The 20,817-nt window shown below is 43.7% G+C and overlaps 1 protein-coding gene across 3 annotated transcripts in view; it reads left to right on the top strand.

Moving 5' to 3' along the window:
* The first annotated feature begins 7,392 nt into the window (after positions 1-7,392).
* Positions 7,393-20,817, top strand: part of LOC120949532 (troponin T, skeletal muscle) — a 111,191-nt gene continuing 97,766 nt past the window's right edge. For all 3 annotated transcript variants that reach the window (XM_049607010.1, XM_049607011.1, XM_049607013.1), the window contains exon 1: positions 7,393-7,402. The gene's annotated coding sequence lies outside the window, so the exon portion shown is untranslated. The remainder of the gene's footprint in view (positions 7,403-20,817) is intronic.

Consider the following 20,817-nt stretch of genomic DNA (forward strand, 5'->3'; position numbering starts at 1 on the left):
GGCGGTTTGCCCGACCGGATCGTGCCGAGAGAAAATGTCATGCAACGGGCAAAACAGCTTTCTCTTATTGATTACGTAACTCTCGCGGTTGACAGAACCGATTCGTTTAGAGCTTATAAATCTCCTTTCATTGACACCCCTTGATGTATGGTGTTCCTGCGAGGGCACGGACAACCACCGCCACCGGAGGGGAAAGTGATAAGTGAGCTTTTTATCAGCGTCATTCTAGCTGCCATCGGCTTGCACTCATCATAACGAGCTGCTTGCCGTCAGCTGCGTGATGTACTATACTGCTACGGGGCGTTTAAGAGAGACGCACAGCGATAGTGGCGAACAAAAAGTGGCCAATGGATTCATCGAATCGGACAGCCAATTAAATTGTTAAGTATTTTCGGAAGCGATTTAAGAGAAAATAAGACACTCAACCGAGAAGAACTTATTTAATTGGGTCTAATTAAATTGCGAAAAATATGATAATAACCATCAACACACAACGTAACGTTGTTAACACACATATTACCATACATAAAAAGTAAAATTTGAGTGCATGTCAAAATAAACAAAATTCTTTAAAGTTCCGTGTAAACGCATACCATATGATTTCGTTAATTTTCTTTTTTGAATAGGGTCGTCAATTGCACTGGAGATAATAGCATTTTTGGAAATAAAATAAGTATATAATCTAACTTATTGAACTATTTTGCTTGTGTATTAATCTAATCCTACGCTATACCAATAATTTAGCAAACATAATCACCGCAAACCCAAAACTCACACCTGTGCAACACGGAAAAGCTCTCAAAACTTACAACAACATAACAATGCTTCCTTCAAACTTCAAAGGGTTACTTATGCTCTCAAATGTACCGGAGGCTCGTAGCAAAATAGTTCCTATGTGGTGCATCGTGCCACTTGTGAAACAAGGATTTGTACTTCGACGAATACTGTTACGTACACAAGCCTCCACTGCCTTTGTATTAAGCAATCATTTTTTTTTCTCTCTCTCTCTCTCTCTCTCTCTCTCTCTCTTTCTCTCTCTCTCTTTCTCCATCTTTCCCTTTCTAAATCATATCTGTGGTTTTATGTTTCTGCTCCCGATTGGGATGCAGTTCTGTTGTGTCGTGTACAGTTACGCCTATGTCTCCACTTCACCGATGGACTCTATGAGGGTGCTTCTCGCCCGCAGGTGCCAGTACGCGCACCAAACAGTGTCCTTCACTGTAAATTGAACATCTTGACAGCTGTAGGTGCGCATGGAAAGTGAAAAGAACAGCACCCTTCAGCGGTTCAAGGGCTGGTCGCCTTTTGCACAAAGAAAAGTCGCCCATTGTGTCTTGGAACTTCCGCTTTCGCAAAAGCCTCCTCAAACTATTGTTTCTCGGACGCTGGTACCCGCGTTCTTTGCCGTAAAGCTTCGGCTGTGACCCGGTGAGCGGTTTAAAATAAAACACATACTCTATTAAAAGCAAGATCACTTCAGGTGAGAGCGAGAAAGTTTCGTCTTCGTTTGAACTTGTTTGGAATGGGCGGAATCGTGTGTATAAGTGTCTGTGTGTATTTGTCTGTGAGCAAAATACACCCTTGAGGAAAATAATTTTCTCCCCAGCAAAGACTCACCAAACGTTATGCAACGAGGGGTGCTTTTTTGTTGATTGTGGTACGTCCATTTAAGCTACAACCAGAGTGTAGCAGAAATTGCGCCCCTACCATCCTGCTGCGTAAGCAAGTGGTTCGTGTAGTTAAAATATGTAACATTTTTCGTTAGACAACCACACTTGTCACTCTTGCCGGAAGGAGTTGCGAGGGCGGAGGGACTTAACCCGCTCGATCTGGTAAAGTTTGTTCAGTGTCCAGCACACAAACACCCCGCGAGCCCTGCTGAGGGTTACCATTGTTGTGATGTGTGTTCTGTATTACCACAGAAGCTTTTAGTAGTTGCCACCCAATCCATTCCGGGGGAAGGGCGGCATCAACCGCAGCAAATCCATACATTTCATCCGGAACCCGGTACCCGGTACTGTCCGTCCCGCCGGGTGCTGCGGTTCATCGGGATGCTCGTAGCGGGTGATGTTTGGGGGTAATAAAAATTAAGATAACTTCTGCTTCCATTAGGGACCACTTTCTGCCTGACCACCCATTCAGCCGGGGGTAGTTGCCAGAGTTCGAACTCGATTGTTTCGACTTGTAAAGCACACTTGCCCTGTAATGGTTTGCTGGTTTGCTTTCGTGTGAAAATGATCACATAGCACAAGCGCAGCAGAAGTTGTGGAAGGTTGTTGGCAGTTGAAGTCGGTCAGTTGTATCGTGATTGCATCTCGACCATTATATTAACTATTGGAGTGGCTGATTTGTAGTGCACTGTTAATTGGGCAATAAGTATTTTTACATCATATTTCAATAAACTTTGTACATAAAAACGATCACTAAACTATTTATAGCATATCATTAGTTTGTTGGTTAGTTTTTGCACATGTTTTTGGCATACAAATGAGACATATAGATATTTATTTAATTATTTATTTATTTTTATTTTATTAATTGCTCGGCCACGTTGGGTTACAGCAATAGTGCTTACTGACTATAGTATACAATTATTCACGAAGGAGTAGGAAGGAGTTTATGGTACGGAAAAGGAGCGAAGACGGGATCGGTAGACAGGATAGGAGAAGACAGCAGGAAGGGAAGGCGGAAGTGATTACATTAGTAAACGCTGCTACAGCTTGATTTATGTCATCATCAGTAAAGCACCAATCGGTACCGGCTAAAATATGATGAAGCTTTTGGTAGTCCAGTTTCCTAAAATTGAACATACGAACCGTAGGTATTCGTTGAGAGGATGCAGGGCGAGAGTGCGTAAGGAGCACACTTGTCTCAAGAGCAGGATGATGATTGTCTAGCGCGACGAGTGGAACAGGTGAAGCTATGACGGGGGAGCAGCGCTCCAAGAAGGCATAGCATTGGCAGCATTGGCAAATAGAAGGTCCAATTGACTTCCGCGTATATTTTTTATGCCAGATAATTGCGGCAAACCGTTTACGCATGAACCGTTTACGCATGATATGAAGAAAGCATAATAATTCAAACATTTTACTCCATACATATACACTAAACTAATCCCCCTAAAACAGAATTGGAACAAAAAGGTCTGAATTGCTGTATGGACCGATTCCGTGCAATGGACCCTATGTGACGCTCTTAAATAATGAATTCCATAGTAAACACCGTTATTAAACATCCTGAACAGGATTATGATGCACATTTTCTCGTATAATCAAAACAAATTTTAATAACACCATTTAAACACAAATACATAATCAAATGAAATGATATATTTTTGAGTGTCACCAGTTGTACATTTGGCCCTGAATTGTAAATGTCTGTTCCACATTGAATATGGTTGCATTTTTCTGCAAACGTATAAATTGCGTCCCACAAAGCAAAATTCGCTTTATACACATTTAGAACCCACTGACGGGTAAAAAGCTCATTACCTCAGCTCCGGCTCAGACATTTTACCGTCGGCCGTTCTACCAGCGCTTAGCCTAGTTTCCCGCAGGAATGGCGCCAACGCTCGTATACTTCTCCATTATCCAGCCGCCGTAAAGAAATCATAAGGGGTGCGAGAGCCTGACCGACCGACCGACCGACCAACACGCGCACGGACACGTCCGTTAACTACATCTCTTAAAGCCACATCGTTGACCGTGCCCGATGATTCGATGGCGTTGGTTATCCCTCCTTAGGGGAAGGTTTCAGCGACTCGAGCTCCTCAGCCGGAATGACCTGTGATGCCAATAAATATTTCACCTCTCCCGGTGGTCCGACCTCCGCCAAAGCAATCAGCAAGCATGTCGAGCGTAAAATTCTCAAAGTCGCTCCCTGTCCGCTGATAAGCTGGCTGGTGTTTATTACCTTCAGCGCGTCCCCCTTTCGCCCCAAACGCGCCAGCGCTTCTTCCGGTGTGCAACCTACGGAAACATATACCTTCCACATCTTCGCAACGATTGTATTTGTCTTGCTTTTGCAAGTGTGGGTGTGTAAGTTTTTTTTCGCATTCCTTCCCGTTTTCCTTTGCGCCCAGTTATCCTTGGCATCTAACTCGTAAAAACTTATTCCTGATCCTTCGCACACCGCTATCCGCATAAAGTACACTCCGCATACACACACACACACACACTCTTTGCACAAAAAATACCATTCCTGTACCATTCCAGCCACACACACACCACACTACGGCCACGAAATTGAGTTAAGCATTAATTCTACTAATCAACTCCCTCCGTCCGCTTTTACCCGTGCCCGTGCACGGTCGCTAGATCTCGGGAACGGGACACCACGGTTCATCCTTGGCCGTGTTAGCCGACCGCCGGTCAGCTGGCTGATGGAAATGAAAACGTCGGGAAATACGACCGCTCGTAAATCGACAATGCGTCACGTCATTTCCACCTTTTCGGTGTGGGTATGGCCTTGCGCTCGAAACAACAAACATACCGTGCGCTAGTCTCTCGCTTCCCGCTCCCCTAGACACACATACACACACACACATACAGAGAGCCGAATGTCGTTACCGTGTTAAACGAAACGTGGTACCATTAATACTTTCCACCGGGTAAGGGAAGGCCATTCGGTAGCCTTCCCGTAGGTGAGGCAAGGGCAGCGCTAGGAGCGTGTTGGCTGAGTAATGGGAAAAAATCTGAAATCAGATCGTATTACAGGCGCCAACACATTCCAGTCGCTGCATATCTGTCGATTCGAATGGCACACGTACATTACAGTGGCCAGTCCGGCCAGCCGCCAGTCAGTTGTCTTCTTGCGTGATGAAGAAGTATCATTATCGAAATTGCTTACTGTAGCTACCCTGTCTACGAACAGGGAAAAAACCCACTTTTTCACACACCAACACACCCATACATCAGCGATTGCAGCCAGCTAAAATAGTGCTGCGACCATTTATTTTTATTTACAAATCGTGTGTAATTTGATAGCTTTCACTTGGTGCCTTTCTATTTCGGGTCTTTGATGGAACTTTTTTCTGTCGTTCGTTTTTGTTTGTATTACTGAATATCTGGGGTGCAACATCTAGGTAGCAGTTTTTGTGTTAGTAATTAGTCAAACTTTTAGATTTCAAATGAGCTGTTGAATTCATTCGAACTCGAATCATTTTGCTGATAATAAAGTGATTAAAAAATGAGACTTTGTATGTAGTAATACAGATTCAGTTATAAAGCAGGTTTGACAGTATAATAAATCAGATATTACATGACGTTATCCATTTTAATGAAAAAAAAATCAATATATGCAAATCGATTCTCATCAATTTGTATTGATGATTGCGAACATGCAAAGTTTTTTTTAGTTCTGCGTTTTCTATGTTTCACTGTATTTTTTGAAATTTACTCAAATAATACAATTATAGATTTTATAGCATCACCATACTCAAATATAACTGACTCATTTGTTGTTTGATTCTATACCATTGTGTCATTCCCTTTTAGTTAATATATTCCAATAGTGTGTACCTAGTAAATTTTCACATTTCGTTATATTTTTTGTATCAGCCACCATGCGTCTCCATCGTTTATCGTATGTTCACGTCAACTACCATGCGTCTCCACCATGAAAAGAACTGTTGGAAAAATGTCTGAATATTCCATAATCAATTAATGTTTTTTGTATCTTTAATTATTATGTTACTGTATTGTATTTCAATCTTTTGTTTTGACTTATCTCGTCAATTTTATTCCTACACGCTTATTTCATAACACCACTAAAAAGCTCATTTGGGATAAAACCATTTGCGTTCAATTAGTTTGCTACACAATAATGAAATTGTTTTTAAACTTCGTTTCCAAAAACTAGACAAAGCTATTCCTGTCCAACAGAAAACATTGTAAAAGTTTTTCACCCCTACGAGCGAATGGTTTGCACAGCGCGCTCTCCGCCAAGCGCACTGCTTAGCAACTCAATTATATTCCAAAGAGGGTATAACTATTGTTCCACTAATCACTGGACAGCCCTTATCGTAACAATTTTGCGAAACAAAGCATTCCACACCGTCACCGTCCCCGTTTCGTGGGACGGTTTACCCATGAATGGCAGAAAAATGGAACGAACCCATGGTAGTACAAAAAACTCCCTACTCATGCAGTAAACGAAGTGACGCCCGTGGCAAAACAGTACGGAAGGAGCCGGTGGGACACATTCTGGGAATCTAATTACAAGGGTGGTGCAGCAGCAGCAGCAGCAGGTTACGGGCCATTCCTTGCCATGCCCGGGCAAGTCATGTTCGCAGTCAGCCAAGGCAAGTCGGTCGGTTGCACATTTGAATAAACGAAACCGAATGAATGCCCGCCCGTACCGGATTCGAAACGACCCCTAGTGCAAGCTAACGAGTACGAAGGGTCATCCTATCCCCTGCCCAGCCGGAACAGCACGCGTCGAATCTGTACGCCCCTTCTGTTCTACACTTTACTGAACACACACACACAGTGGCCGTATAGGGGGAAAAAAATGCCATGCCTTTCCCCCGTGGGTGTCCGTTTAAGATCTCTTCACACATGAATAAATTGGTCCGTCCCATCCACGTCCCGGACGATGGGTGTGGACTCGTTTCGGGCGATGGTTTGGATCGACAGCTGGATGGTCGGAGATGAGATGATGGACGGTACGGGACGGAATGGGGAAAATGTGGCGAAGGGTCTAAGGGTCGGTCTTGCAGAACAGCTACCGCACCGCACTGGGAAAGGATGACACTTGGCACCGGGAAAAAGATAGATCGTTTCGGTTTGCGGAGCATCCTTCGGATGTGATCCAATGTGTGTACGGTTGTGTATGTGTGTAGCTTTCGGTTCTGGATGGGCTGAATGTGTGTATTTGCCTTTTTTTTTGTTATAGTTTCTGCTCTTCTTTACTTCCTTTGCGCCCAGCTACAACCCCGGTGGACCGATACAGAGCGCAGCGCGCATCGGTAAGTCCCGTCACGTACGTGGTGGCGTACGAGCAAACGAATTGATTGACATTCTATTACCGAGTTACTTCATTGCTTGACCACGGAAGGAACGCTTTCCACCGAACTGATTGACGAGGATGCTCTTAAGTAGCGACAAACCTCTAAAGTGTGCTCTCGCTCACCCGTGCCACTCCGTACTCCGAACCGATCAGTGGGGTCTTGCTTTGGGGTGAAGCTTTCACGTGCCCGCACTTGCAACCCGCATTCGACACTGTGGCTCTTGTGCATTCGTTCACGAGTGCCGATCCGGAAGTTTGTTAAAAAGATAACAACTTCAAAACTGTTTGCTCATGCCACCCATGGATGAGTTGGACTATTTTTGTTGTTATTGTTGTTGTTGCATACTCTTTCTTTCTCTATATCGTTACAATCGTTTGTCATCACGATGTAGCAGACCGGTTCGAAGGCCCCAACATTACGTAGGCACAAAAGTGCAGCCCGCATACACGCTGGATAGAAAATATTAGAATTATGTTTGGTGTGTGTGTGTGTGTGTGTGTGTGTGTGTGTGTGTATGTGTGTGTGTGTGTGTGTGTGTGTGTGTGTGCTTATGCAAATAAGCTTTAGGTAGAGTAAACAAACACATGCCAGTATTGAGGAGGGTAAGAGTAGTTTCCATCCACTTGAATTTAATACATTTCGTTTACCTTAAAATGGTCAGTGTTTTATAATGTTTTTGAGCTACGCTCTGCTAATGCACTCCACCAAAAAACGCATAGTTTTGAATGTGGCGTGAACATTTAAACGTCATTACATGATTTTTCAAGTCAGTTTCAAATGTAAATGTTGTTATTCACCGCGTGCTAATTGTTAATGCACCTCAATCCGATATTTCATTTCCATCATCATAATTTTTTATTTCATAAGCATGATATTCAACACATAATAAAGAACTGTGAAACACGTTCCAGCTAGAGCCATGTTGACAATCATGCTGATGAAATTAAAAACACTTGTGATGGTAATGAAATATTGATTGATGTGGATTAACATGTTGCACGCGGTAAATAACAATGTTTACATTCAAAAGTGACTTGGAAATCCCTGTATTATGTTCAAATTATCCTTATTTATTATAGATTATTGAATTATTTGTTAATTTATAACTAGGTTACATTTCTACGAATAAGCACCATTTGATACTTCATTCATGCTCCAGTAGTACTCCTTTGTACACTAACTTTCAACCAATAGCAACCTTCGCTTATTAAATTATACTGTACGATGAACCTTGCTTTAACCCATATGCCACCCGTGAGTATGTACACTTCTCTCTGTTTGATATGGTTGCAAGTTTTAATCAACCCGCACGCTCACATAACAACTTTCACCAACTTTCCTTGGGGCATGCACCGCTTCAAGACCGTTCTCGATGCTTGCCCATCTTGTACGGCCACTGCATGATAGTCCCGCATGCCACAACACCATAGGAATCGCATTATTTCCATGAAAATAATAAAGAAAAACACCTGAAAGTTTCACCTCTTTTTGCTTGCATAGCCAAACTAAAGCCGCATGGGAGCGACTTTATCAGGTCGGCAGACTGTGCCATCGATGATGGCTTTAAAATATACCGTTCGCAAGCTGGCTTTGCTGGATGGATTTTTGTTTGCTGCTTGTATGCTGTTCGAACAGCATCGACATTTAAAAGCCAAATGCACACCACTTCCAACCGGCAGACGCAACAATACCCTTTGCAACAGCTCTTTTCTTTGCGCCGTTTGCATTCTCGTTGGGATTTGTTGCAATCTGCAACTGCACTCACGAGACTCATGAAATGGAACTTTAATCAGCTTATGTCTCACGAAGTGGTTGCTTGAACGCAACGTTTGGGGAACTGTGTAAACGAACAGCTCAAATTATGTCACGTTCCAGGTTATGGTGCACATATAGGTTCATATTTATCTAAAACAGTAAAAAAGCTTTGGTTAAATAATAAACGTTTGTAGATGTTCCATCCAAAGGCCTATTACTAAGTTTTTAGTTGCTTACGTTAATCGAAACTAAGCTCCAGTGCGATGATCCGGAAGAAAATCTCAATCAGGCAGCTTGGTATGGACTATAAAAACACACCTCAATGGGAACACATCAGCATCTTCGTCCCGCACTCCACTTTCTGCAGAGAAACCTCTAAAGCACAGGTACGGTCATATTTCTTTCGCCCAACTGAAGAAGAATTGAGCCACTGAAACCGATCTTCCTACTTTGCCGTTCCCTCACTTTTTCATTCAAACCGTGTACCGTGCATCTTCTCCCCCATTTCCCTTCCCAAGGGCAGACCTCTTGGCCACTCAAATCCTCTTAGCCAACCAAGGATTTGTATCTTATCCTACCGGTTTGGGTGGCCAAGACACTACCGATACAACTAATTTCGAGTGGCTTCATCGTGTGATGGTTTCCCCTTATCCAACCTGCTGGGCAATTAATTATTTAACCGAAGCGGAAGGAAAGCGAATGAACCGGCGATAGAAGTAGGAAAACAAAAAGTACGAACCACACTGTGAGTGTTTGACGGTGCTAGATGGTTGTTTATTTTTTATCACGCTAAACCATTCGTAGACCACAAATCTTTCTACGAGTGCTGGGCAGGGATTTTGCCTCGCTCTGTCCCCCCTTATCAACAGTAGAGCTTTCTTCTCATTTCGTGAAGCTGGTTGAGTGGAAGACATCGCTAGTGCAAAGTATGGGGGTAAAATTGTTTGGTTCGTGCTTTTTTCCCCCCACTCATTGTAACGTTTGCAGTATTTTTGCTAGCAGTTAGTGGTTTCAACAGTTTCATCAGGCGCTGGAGTCAGTGAGTAGATTAAGGGATTTATCAGCGGTGGCTAAAACAGCGTACATGATATCATTTCAAGTAATGGTTTCTGTTAGGTTATAATTTTCTGTCTACTTATGTTTTACCTCATATGATGATGACCTAATGATCTGATGATCCTCAAGCTTTTTCTTTCCCAAAATCATTTCTGTAAATACAAAAGTGTTAGGACACTAAGCTGATGAAATGAATGTACAGACTAAAATGGAAAATGAATTTCGTAGGAAAAAAATAAGCTGAATAATAAACAATATCTTAGTTTAGTGCTTCCAACATAAACTTTTATGGACAACATAGCCCTAACATATTCATGAAAAAGTTTGAATGATTGCAATGATTCCGTTGTCCTTTTTCGTTGCACCTTCCTTTGCTATGAGAAGGCATGCTTACACACGCTAAAGAAATAAAACAATTCCTTACCGCTTTCCCAACAGCTGGCAGCAATTAAAACACCAACCAGTAGCACTACCAGCCAGGAAGCGCTCGCCTGTGTTTCCCGTTCCGACAACGGGTGAGTTGAAAATTGGCAGCAGATGTTAAAGAGTGTGTTGAATATTTATCATCTTCAGCACATTTCACCACCACAATCGTCGCCCGTGGGGTTTTCATGGGAACCCTTTTCGTTCGTCTTTTACCTATTTATTCTATTCCCGTCAGCGCACCAATTGACGCTGCAAACCGAACCCACAGCAAAAGGACACTCCCGCCTATTCTGCTCCTACTCTTCGCCCTTTCACGCCCGGGCAGAGCTCCTGCAAACGGGCTGGACGGTTTAAATCATAAAACAAAGCAACCCGAGTGGCACCTGCGCCAAAATAAATCAACACAAAACTTTCTGCTCGTAAGGTGTGGGACGTTCAAACTCTCACTCACACACACACACACACATACACACCTATCAACACACAAAAAGCTCCACACGGAACTTCGGTTGACACGGCCATAAATACGGGACAGCGACGGAACGTCCCTGTGATTCTGGCCTTTTTATTTTTGTTTTTGTTCTTCCTTTCCCTTGTACAAACGCACGCGTGAACAAGCGACGGCAGAAGAAACGGAGCTGCCAAACAACCAACCCAAACCGACCGAGGCTGGATGTGGCAAAACTTTTCCCTGCACGTGTGGCAACAAACCCTTCTTCCGTTTGGTTTTGTTCTGTGATTTGCCAACGCACTCCCACGGCGCGGCGAAGCGGGCAGGCTGCCCGGGAGGGAAGGGCAGGGTAGATTGAAAGCCAAACCGAGAGTCGACGCATAACAACGCTCGTCATACACACACACACATACACATACACATACAAGGTGCTTGGGAAATGTCGCAAGACATATGGTTCTGCTCATGAAATTTAAAACGTATCCTAGGGCAAAGTAGGCGGTGGAGAGTTGGTAACGCAGCTGCGGGCAGGGGAATTGGGAAATGTGCTGTGATTTGGCGTCACGTGTGAAAACGCTCATAGTGCAATAAAGTAATGCCGCGGAAAATGGCCATTTCAGTGAACAGATTGTATGAGAAACAGTAAACGTATGTGTTTGTGTGATACACAAAGAAGAGAGCCAGAGAGAGATAGAGCAAGAGAGCATGAGAGAGAGAAAGAGCAAATGGATGACAAATGTAGAATAGTTTTATAATCGAATAGTAAAGAAACGAACAATTTAAGAGAAGATAAAATTATGTAGTCTGAAATTTTTCACTTAGAAGTTAACGAGTCTATATTTCGTATATTGATTTATCTCCAAAAACAATACAACTAAATAAAGATACAATTCAATTTTCGAATTAAATGAAAGGAAACAAGACTATTTATTAGGCATAAAAACATGGGTTTTGTTTCTAGCTACTTAATTCAATTAAATTGCTTTCAATATCTTTCAATGAATGGCAACCCGACTAATATTAAATAAGACTGTTGAAAAGCAACCATTACTTCTTTAAGTAGTAGTATATTAGTATCAATCGTTATAGTACTTCTTCGCTCGAACACATTCGAATAAAAAACATTTCAATAAAAAATCATGATAATGAAAATTTAATTTAGTTATTCCTACTTTTTATAAATGTTTCATAACAAACCCCTAAAACATGATAAACATGACAGCAATAGTACACTTGCTCTGACAACGAACAGAAGGAAAAATCAACACAAGAGAACGTTCATTTCAACTGTTTCGGCCATTGATGTGTTCCCGAGTTACTATTGCGCTTAATTTCATTGCTCGAAACGCTCAAGTCGCAGTCTCTTTGGACTTTTTTCCAGTGTTTGCACACTGTACTGGACTGCAAGCCGGTCCGCACCCGTAACTTCTTATATCTGCTAATAATCTCCGAAGTAGCAGACAGGACACAGAGAGAGAGAGAAAAAAAAACGCAGCACAAGAGCGACTTATTTGAGTAATTAGTCCAAAACCCTCCATTCCCATTAAGCGCACGGAAACTAGACGACCGGAAGACAATGGCCAGTACTACTGGCGCTTTTTGCGCTGACACAATTTGATGCTCCCTTGCTACCCCTCTACCCCATGGGCCCTGCAGCCTTGTCGGATTTGGTAGTAGAGCGGGTTGGTCTATTGTTGCCGAACATTTGATCCCGGAAACCAGCAGAAAATTAGACAATATCGAGCATTCGGGGCTGGCTCTCGAGTGCACTTCGAGTGCGCCCAGTGATCTAGCGCTTACGGCTCCTGTGCTGCCGGTGGAACCCGATCGGGGAACCCACTTCGGTTCTCGCAAGACGGTTGGCGAACGGTGAAGAAAGTTTATCTTGTGCACTGCAGTCATGTGCACGCCCGCAAACCATAATGCACTCCGGGCGCTGCAGTTGACAATCGTAACGGGAAACTGACCCCGGGAATCGGTGCTGTTTGGTTGGCTCGGCACAGCCGGGTCGCTACACCGGCATCAACAAGGGCGGCAATGGCAAAGACGATGGTGCTTGCAGGTTTGGGAAGTGAAGGATAAATCAACAAGCCAATGAGTCGCTTAATCGTAGCGAAGTAAAACCACCCCTGGACGGAAAAGCAAAGCAGTTCAACATGAATGATGCAAGCACAGTCTGATCTTGCTGGATGCAGTTGTGTGCGCCAAAGGGATGAAAGAAATTATGTTAAAGAAGAAAAAAAACACTCTCTACTAACGAACAAACGAGCAATACGGGCTGTGTCTCTTTAAACATTAAGCTGGCTTAATATTGCATCCAATAGCTCATTGACCCAGTCGAGCTGAAGCGTCCTTCACTCCAACACCCCGTTATGTCCCCGTTCAATGCTACCAATGCCTGTGGCAAATTTATCCAACTGGAATTATACTTATTCATGCCCCTTGCAAGAATCGTATCCCAGGAAAGTAATTATTTTTCCTTCTGGGTACACCCTTTCCTGCAGATCGGCATAGAAAATCTCTCTTCTATCGGCCAGATCTTGAGCCAGTATCTTTTAACTCCCAGACACCACCCTGACCTGACCCTGTACCTTTTTGCTAAATTATTGTATTTGTACGGTACCAAGTAGAGGATAATTTTATGATGCTCTTAACCACAGTCAATGTTCTTACAGCAGTTGCTTTGGCAGGGCAGTGTAGTATGCCCTTTTACAAAGACAACCTACAATACCCGAAAGGCTAAGACTTCATTTTATTGATCTTGTAAAATATTTACAAATTGAAATGCATCACATCAGTAGACTGGACATGGCTAGGTATTGCTCATTAAATCGTATTCCCATCCGACCTTGCAGGCTTCGCATGTGCTTCATGCATGCAGGCCAATAAAGGCTTTAGCATGATTTATAGCAAAGATGGTATCCATAATTTATACCTTCTACTATTAGTCGATGGTGCCGTAAAACTGCAGCTAGACGCCACGGGGCACACAGATACTATGTCAAACAAGAATTCTCACTCTCAAATGGAGCACCGTTTGAACGCTCCGGGAGCAAACACGCCTGTAAAAGGCCGAAAGTCCAACCACAAGCCAGTGCTAGCCTGCTGCTCTGTTCCTTAGGCAAGGATCACCCATTCTGGCTGCATAAATCAATGTTGATTTACCACAAACGCCAACCACGGCCAAGACATGACTGATCAAACTATTTTGAGACGGAGCAATCCACTGTAATGCACTGCGGTGCAGAGCTGCAGCATTTTGTGGGTGTGGTTGCTAGCCGGCCGACCGAAGCTGAAGGCATGATAATCCTTCAAGACGTCCTACGGGCACGCACAAGTCGATCGTGGGCGATAGTAGCAAGCACTTCTACCGCTAGCAAACCGCAAACACAAGCCGGAGAAATGTGATGAAGTGATGAAGATTTAGAACGTGGTACAATGGTACTTTCCATTGCAAACCGAAGTGAAGGTGGTGTGTTCATTAAGACATAAAAGTTTCTTGGGGTCATTGAGAAACCACGCTCAAATGTGCTATTGGTTAGATAAAGCTTTAAAATCCTAAGCTTTTTTTTATTTTTCGATTGCTTCGATAAGACAAGTATCGGATCGTGTATAACAAACCACCCAAACATATCTACTAATGGGGGCCTTCACGATTCTAGTTAGTTTTTTGTATGGAGTTTGACAGTTGGAGGTTGAAATCATGTAAACACTCCATACAAAACCACACAAAAAACTAGCCTGCAATTTTCAGTCTAGTTTATTCTAGCCTCAAAACTACAATTAGATTCGAGTACCTGCTCGAAAACACGGTGTTGTTTACATTTATCCCAAGGTGCATTAAAGAGATCAGGTGGTGGAATCTGGAATCAAAGTGTATGTAGTCCAGGTGGTCTCATAGCATTTTTTATAACCAATTTTGAACATCACTTTTTGACAGAACTTTTGCTCCAACGAGCTTTCTGGACGCTTGACGAATACTCAAAACATTCTTAAAATCTGCATTCAGAAGCCGAAGCGATAAAAATCAGCCTTATAAATTCAAACACCTTGGGATAAGCCCACCTGTATATTATACTCACTTAGATAGCTGCTCGAAAACTGCTATACAATGCAAACAGCTGACAGACTGAAATTTCAGCCTACGAACTTAAAACGGAAAGGGCCCCAATATTAGAAATAATATATAAATTTGATCACATCATGACAACATTACAATTCTAACTTAAACATGCTTTCACCTCTCCTAAACAAAAAAAAATCTATCCGTTTCCGTTACAACGCAGGGAAAACTTCAAAGTTAACCCCTGAAGCCCTGGGGTTCGCCGGTCAAGCCATAGACTCGCTGCAAACCGGAGCTAAAAAAAAAACCAGAAAAAGATGGCAGACTAAATCCCACTAGTCATCGTGGATTGATGCTGGCAAAACGGCAACACTAACGAGCTACATCATACAGTCGCATCACGTTTTCCCGTATGTCCAGGCACTATCTACATGATTGACGTTCCGCTGGGACTACCATGGGACTGATTGCTAAAACGTGGCATTCTATCGCATCCCTCAAAACTAATTGACACTGGGCGCTTCAGCAACGCACCAGCGACGGCACACCGACGAGCTTACCATTATCTAGGGCACAGAAAACTTGTTAATTTCATTTCCCTTCACCTTCATCCTGACGCGGCGAAGCGTTGATATTGCAACATGTTACGAAACGAATGAAAGCTTTGTTTTTATTGCAATGTTATACAATATTCGGTAAAAGATGACAGCGCATTAATGGGGCGGGATATATAATTAAAATGATATGTTTTATCGCGAGATATGTTCGAATAACATTATCTTTCCTTATTGAATCAAAGCAATTAAATACATATGTGTATGCATAATATATAAAAACGAAGAAAGCATCTTGGCAGAAAACGTTGCTCGTAAAATGTATGGCATTTCTAGCATGGCTAATGGGCTACTACTCCACTTACCATCTCGTATTCAAATGAAGACAGCCAATTGTCGCTCAAATGTTCATCTCCTACAGCACTTCACCACAAAGCACAGTCTGTCAAACTTATCTTTCACATTGTCACATTAGCCACAGTTTATCAGACATAAATGGTCGTCAGTCACAGAACAACTCGGCAAACGATACGGCACCCGCTGCTCATAGCCCTTTCCCCCTCCCCTCGTCAACTCACAACCACCACGACCAGCGTCGCCGGGGCTGGCGTATCACGTGCCTTTCACATTTAAAATTCTTCTTTTTCGCACCTTCAGTCCCTCTTGCTTAGTGCAGCGCAGCCCAAGCACAACTTCGCACCCGGCATCCCTTTGATCTGAATAGAACACGCTGACTTACCCATTGAATGTGTAGCACCACACTGCCCCATACCATCCGACAACCAACGGCAGGTGTGAAAAGAGAAACCCCTTGACTTTATGTATGTGTCTACGGTGGGTGCGGTGGGTGCGGTGTGAGGACTAACATCAAACGCTTCCGACAGAAATTATTAGCACACTTCACCGAGCATGCCTGCTTGATGCCGTCGTGCTGTCGGATTGAGTGAAAATGGCTTGATGGGTTCAATTTTTCTATTACCTACATAGCCGGCAGGGTTGGGAGGTAAAGCATGGCATGGAGCATGCTACCACCAGTACGCATTGTTCTTCTATCTGCTTCTGCTGGTTGATGCTTCTTCACATTTATCCGTACGGAGAGATAAACCATTAAAAGAAACATTCAGCCAGAAGCTAGCAGTGAATCCGTCCCAAATAGAACCATCTTCAGGCGAAAGCAGCGAGCAACGGCTGGCTGGTCGGTCGGTTTTCGTACATCACGGGTGTGTCCTTTGCTGCTTTATGTGTGTCCCGTCCAAAGGCAGCCGGATTCCGCTTGCTTCCGGCCATAGTGCTACCCCGTACCGTGTCCCACTAATCACGCTCGCGCGTGTTTAACGAACGAAAATGTGGCAACAGTAGCAACAAAAAAACACACGACGAATTCAGGTGGTTTTGCACTGATTATTCGCATCCTTGCCTGGAGGCGACACGTGTGAAAACGACATATTGCTTCCAGCAGTACCCGCTATCGCGTCAAAGTCAACGATGTTAGTAAACAAACGGGCTCTTTCAGGTCTTTGATGATGCTGAACCAGCGTTGGAGTTGTGCAGCTGCAGTGTTTTTATTTCCTCTTTTCCCTATCCTCAATATGATACTCACTTTTACCTCTTTTATATGATGTGTACTGGTTTTTTTTAATCATCTCTTCTATTATAAAAGCGCTGATTCGCGTTCTAATTTGCTTTGAGCTGCATGTGTTTAGCCTTCGTTTTAATTCATCATAAATACATATGCACTTTTAAACCACTCAAAACACACACACACACACACATACACTCGACTGCAAACACACTGCATGGCCGAACGGAAACGGCACTTACGCTCCATTTCGCACAACTGAATGATTATTTTTAAATGCTCTAGGCCAGGCGGCCCAGTTTTAGCGGCTAATCGATCCGACGATGCACCGTGACGGCTGTAATTGAAGTGCCCAATTATGGGCCCGTGGACAACTGTCATAGTTGTCATGCGGCGCATGCAAACACCATAATGAAGATAATTTCGCCCGCCCACACAGACGCTGGCCAGTGCCATCGCACGCTCCACCTAATTGGTATCCCGGACTGGTATTCCCCCACCACCAGCGTCGTGTACCCGGCGGTTTAACTGATGGAACATTTAATTAAATTCAAACCTACACAGACTCGGTCTCGGGCCGTAGCACTTCCACCGCATCGGCACTTCATTGTGCGCCAAACAGCGGCGTTGGGTGGCACACATGGAACACGTAAACCTGCGGCCCAGCACAGCGATGTGGGAAATATGCACCGGCCGTGAAGATCAGGTTTGCACGGATCGCATCAAGCCTGGGAAGAAGCGACCAATGGAGCACAAGACAAGTGGAGCGTAGGGCGGGATACATTCGAGTTCTTGGTGCGAATATGCCGGAGAGGATTGGTTGTATTGTTTCCAGTTTAAGCGTACAGTTCCAAGCTGCACTGCAAAGACTGTCGTGCGCGGCTACGTCTGCGGTTAACGTGGAAGACTTGAGTGTTTTATGACGCTGTGTACGATTCATTAGAAACTATTCACTGGCAAATTCTCAGGGTGGGTTTGTATTATTTTCCATCATGCGCTACGATGTGTACGGTAAGGTAAATGGGATGTTTACACATGGGAATTATATCTTACGTTTACTCGACGGGTTTTAGCTTTCCTATGTTTCCTGTCGCTTGTCTAGTGAGACGAATCAGCAGTAAACAGTGGAACAATGGCCATCGGAAAATACACAAACTTAATTTTAATGCTTGGAAGTGCTTGGAACACCTTGAACACTTTCTCTTTTATTCTAGTTTACCCTCTTCTTGAAGTCTCTCTTAAACAGGTATCAATTTCATTAAACAGTAAAGGTTTCATATTTAACACACTTTTTTGTGTATGATCTATGTCCCATCTTATAAGAGTCAATTGCATTGAAAGATAAATCTACGAAAAAAAAGTTAAACTATACACGCATTCAAAAACCTGCAAAAAAGATCCTCTAATCGATACAGAGTGGTTTGAAACTACAAAAAGAGTGAAACATACAAACGGATAAACGCACACTTGGTCAGTTTGTACGGCCACCGACAATTTCGGCCGACAATCAACGAAAGCCTCCCTAATGGAAGCAAGAACAGGCAACGATGCTGCTGTCACACTTCACTTCACACTTGTCCCTGCAAGCCTCGTTTTTGCTCGGCCCGAAGTGCCACGGCACACACACACACAAGGGCACCAAACAATCCGGCACCAAATTCTTGCCAAACTCAAAGTGCTCGCACTCGTCCTCACCCCAGTCCCAATACTTCCATTTTTGTGGTGAAAGAGTAAAGAAACAAATGGGTCAAGCTACCACTTTCAACCAGTCCCTATAATTATGAACCCTCATAATGGGGCGTGGGAGACGGAATGGTGGGTGAATGGATTTTCCCAGATTGGACGCACCCCGTTCGCACTCCACTTCCCACCACACACACACACACACACACGCGCGCGCACACCCACCCACTCGTGCCTGAAGCTCATCGTCGTGCTTCAGTGAGGCAGAGAATAAAATTACCATTTGCCAAGCGGCAAAATAAGAAATGAGACACGCTGCCATGCTCCTTGCCATCGTCGCCATCATCGGTTCCCTCTTCTGTGTGTGGCCAGGGACAGGGCATTTTTCCCCCTCTGAACGTTCTGCTCGTTTTCAAGGTGAAGGCAAAGGAAGCAGCTGACGATGGTACGTTGATTTCGAACAGCATTTTCGTCGGATCGGCCGCGTAGAAAAGGCAAGCATGTTTTATTTTTGATTGCTTTTTTCAGGGTTTGTAGTGCAAGGTGTGCTTGCTAATGCCATGTGCTGATCAGTGCGGCGATTTGTGTCGTTAGTATGTGCATTTGTTTGTTCGTTGTGTGCCGTATAATGTACAGAAAAAGTGAGCAGTCTGTAGCAATCAGATACATCCAATATTTTAGTGAGAGTTATAAAAAATGGGAGCAATCTTAAAGCACTTAACAGTAGCACTGTGCTTGTTTTATCCCATTTTACCATTTTAAAAGTATTCAACAGTTTTTAAGACTGCAGCAATACTTTCCACTATTGCAGGTAATGAAATTTAAAACATTTTGAAACTACAGTACACACCAAGTTTTTCTGTGCCACGAATTATTGATAACAACTTCACTAAACTTAAGAGTGGTTACCATCCTCTTCAAAAACGCATTTTCATGAATAATACTTCAAGAGCTAAATTTACTTACAAAGTAAGTACAAACACTACTCACCCTTTTAAAACTTTCTTTTCCCCTTTTTAAACTTCTACAGCAAAGTTCTACAGCCGTTCACGCTGCTTCACCGCAAAGAAATTGTACGCAAAAGTGTAAATCAACTGTAAAAATGTTCCAGCTTTAGCCGCCCTAACTAACCGCCCTCTCATCTAACCCCGCCCGGTCCGAACGGACCACTTTCAATACAATGAAGCGCCGTGTTCGTGGTTTTATGTACGGGACAAACCTTCAAGCCCGATGAAGACGCTTCATCGCAGCTCTCGAACCCGATCGTCATGAAAATTGGCACAAATAAATGTGTCCGCCGTGTTGCACAACTTTCGGCACACAGCTGTTTCGGGTGGGCAATAGCAAAGTTAATTTGTATCTCTAATTTACTTAATTGATTTAGTACCGTTGAATGCAAATTTCACCGAAACTGTGTGTACAACTTGCTGCTGAAGCACAGCATTTCACCAAAAAACCATTCAACCGGTAACCGGACCCGTTCACGAAGCTACGGTGCTCGGGTAGGAAGTTTTGTTCCGTTCCGTTGGTCGATTCACTTCGGGTGGTTCCGATTGTGGTGCCGAGTTTGTTGGCATAGAAGGTGGAAAAAGCCAAAGTATGGTAATTATTCGGCCCCGGAAGAGTGACGGCGGTTTTTAGGTTGGTAGTTGTTTTAGGTTGGCACCACGCTAGGATAGCGATAGCTGTGACATTACAGTTTTCCTCCTTTGTGCTGTAACTTTAACTTTTCAAGGTGATGTGGTTTGGGGTTGCCTTTTCCACAAGTCTAACGAGGCAAAAGATAACTTGGCTAAAGGCGGGCGGCGTTGTTTCCACTTTATCCACTATCATAAACAATAATCAAATTTCATTATTTGTTGGCATAGATGTTTTCAAACACCTCCCCCGAGCAAGGATGGCCAAAGTTTGATAGGATCTACAGCCCCTTACGTGTATCGTAACAAGCAAAGCGGCATAGGTCGAATGCACCGCAGGCAGACTATTGTTATTAGCAGATCAGCAAACTTTTCCACCCTGCAATCCTTTATGGCCCCGTGACGAAATCCACCCACCGGCCGCACATGACGCTCGTTTACCTTTACCTCTCGGTGAAAACTCCATCATTATCGACGAGTGGGGATCGGTCGACGTGCAAATGGGTCGTTTCATATTTCATCTCGACTTTGTCGCTTCTCGACCAACACACGGTGCAGGCAGATCCAGATCCGCTCCGGGCGGCCGGTGGAGTTGCAAATCCTA

This window comes from Anopheles coluzzii, chromosome 2 (genome assembly GCF_943734685.1).
Source record: "Anopheles coluzzii chromosome 2, AcolN3, whole genome shotgun sequence".
In the NCBI taxonomy this organism is placed as follows: domain Eukaryota; kingdom Metazoa; phylum Arthropoda; class Insecta; order Diptera; family Culicidae; genus Anopheles; species Anopheles coluzzii.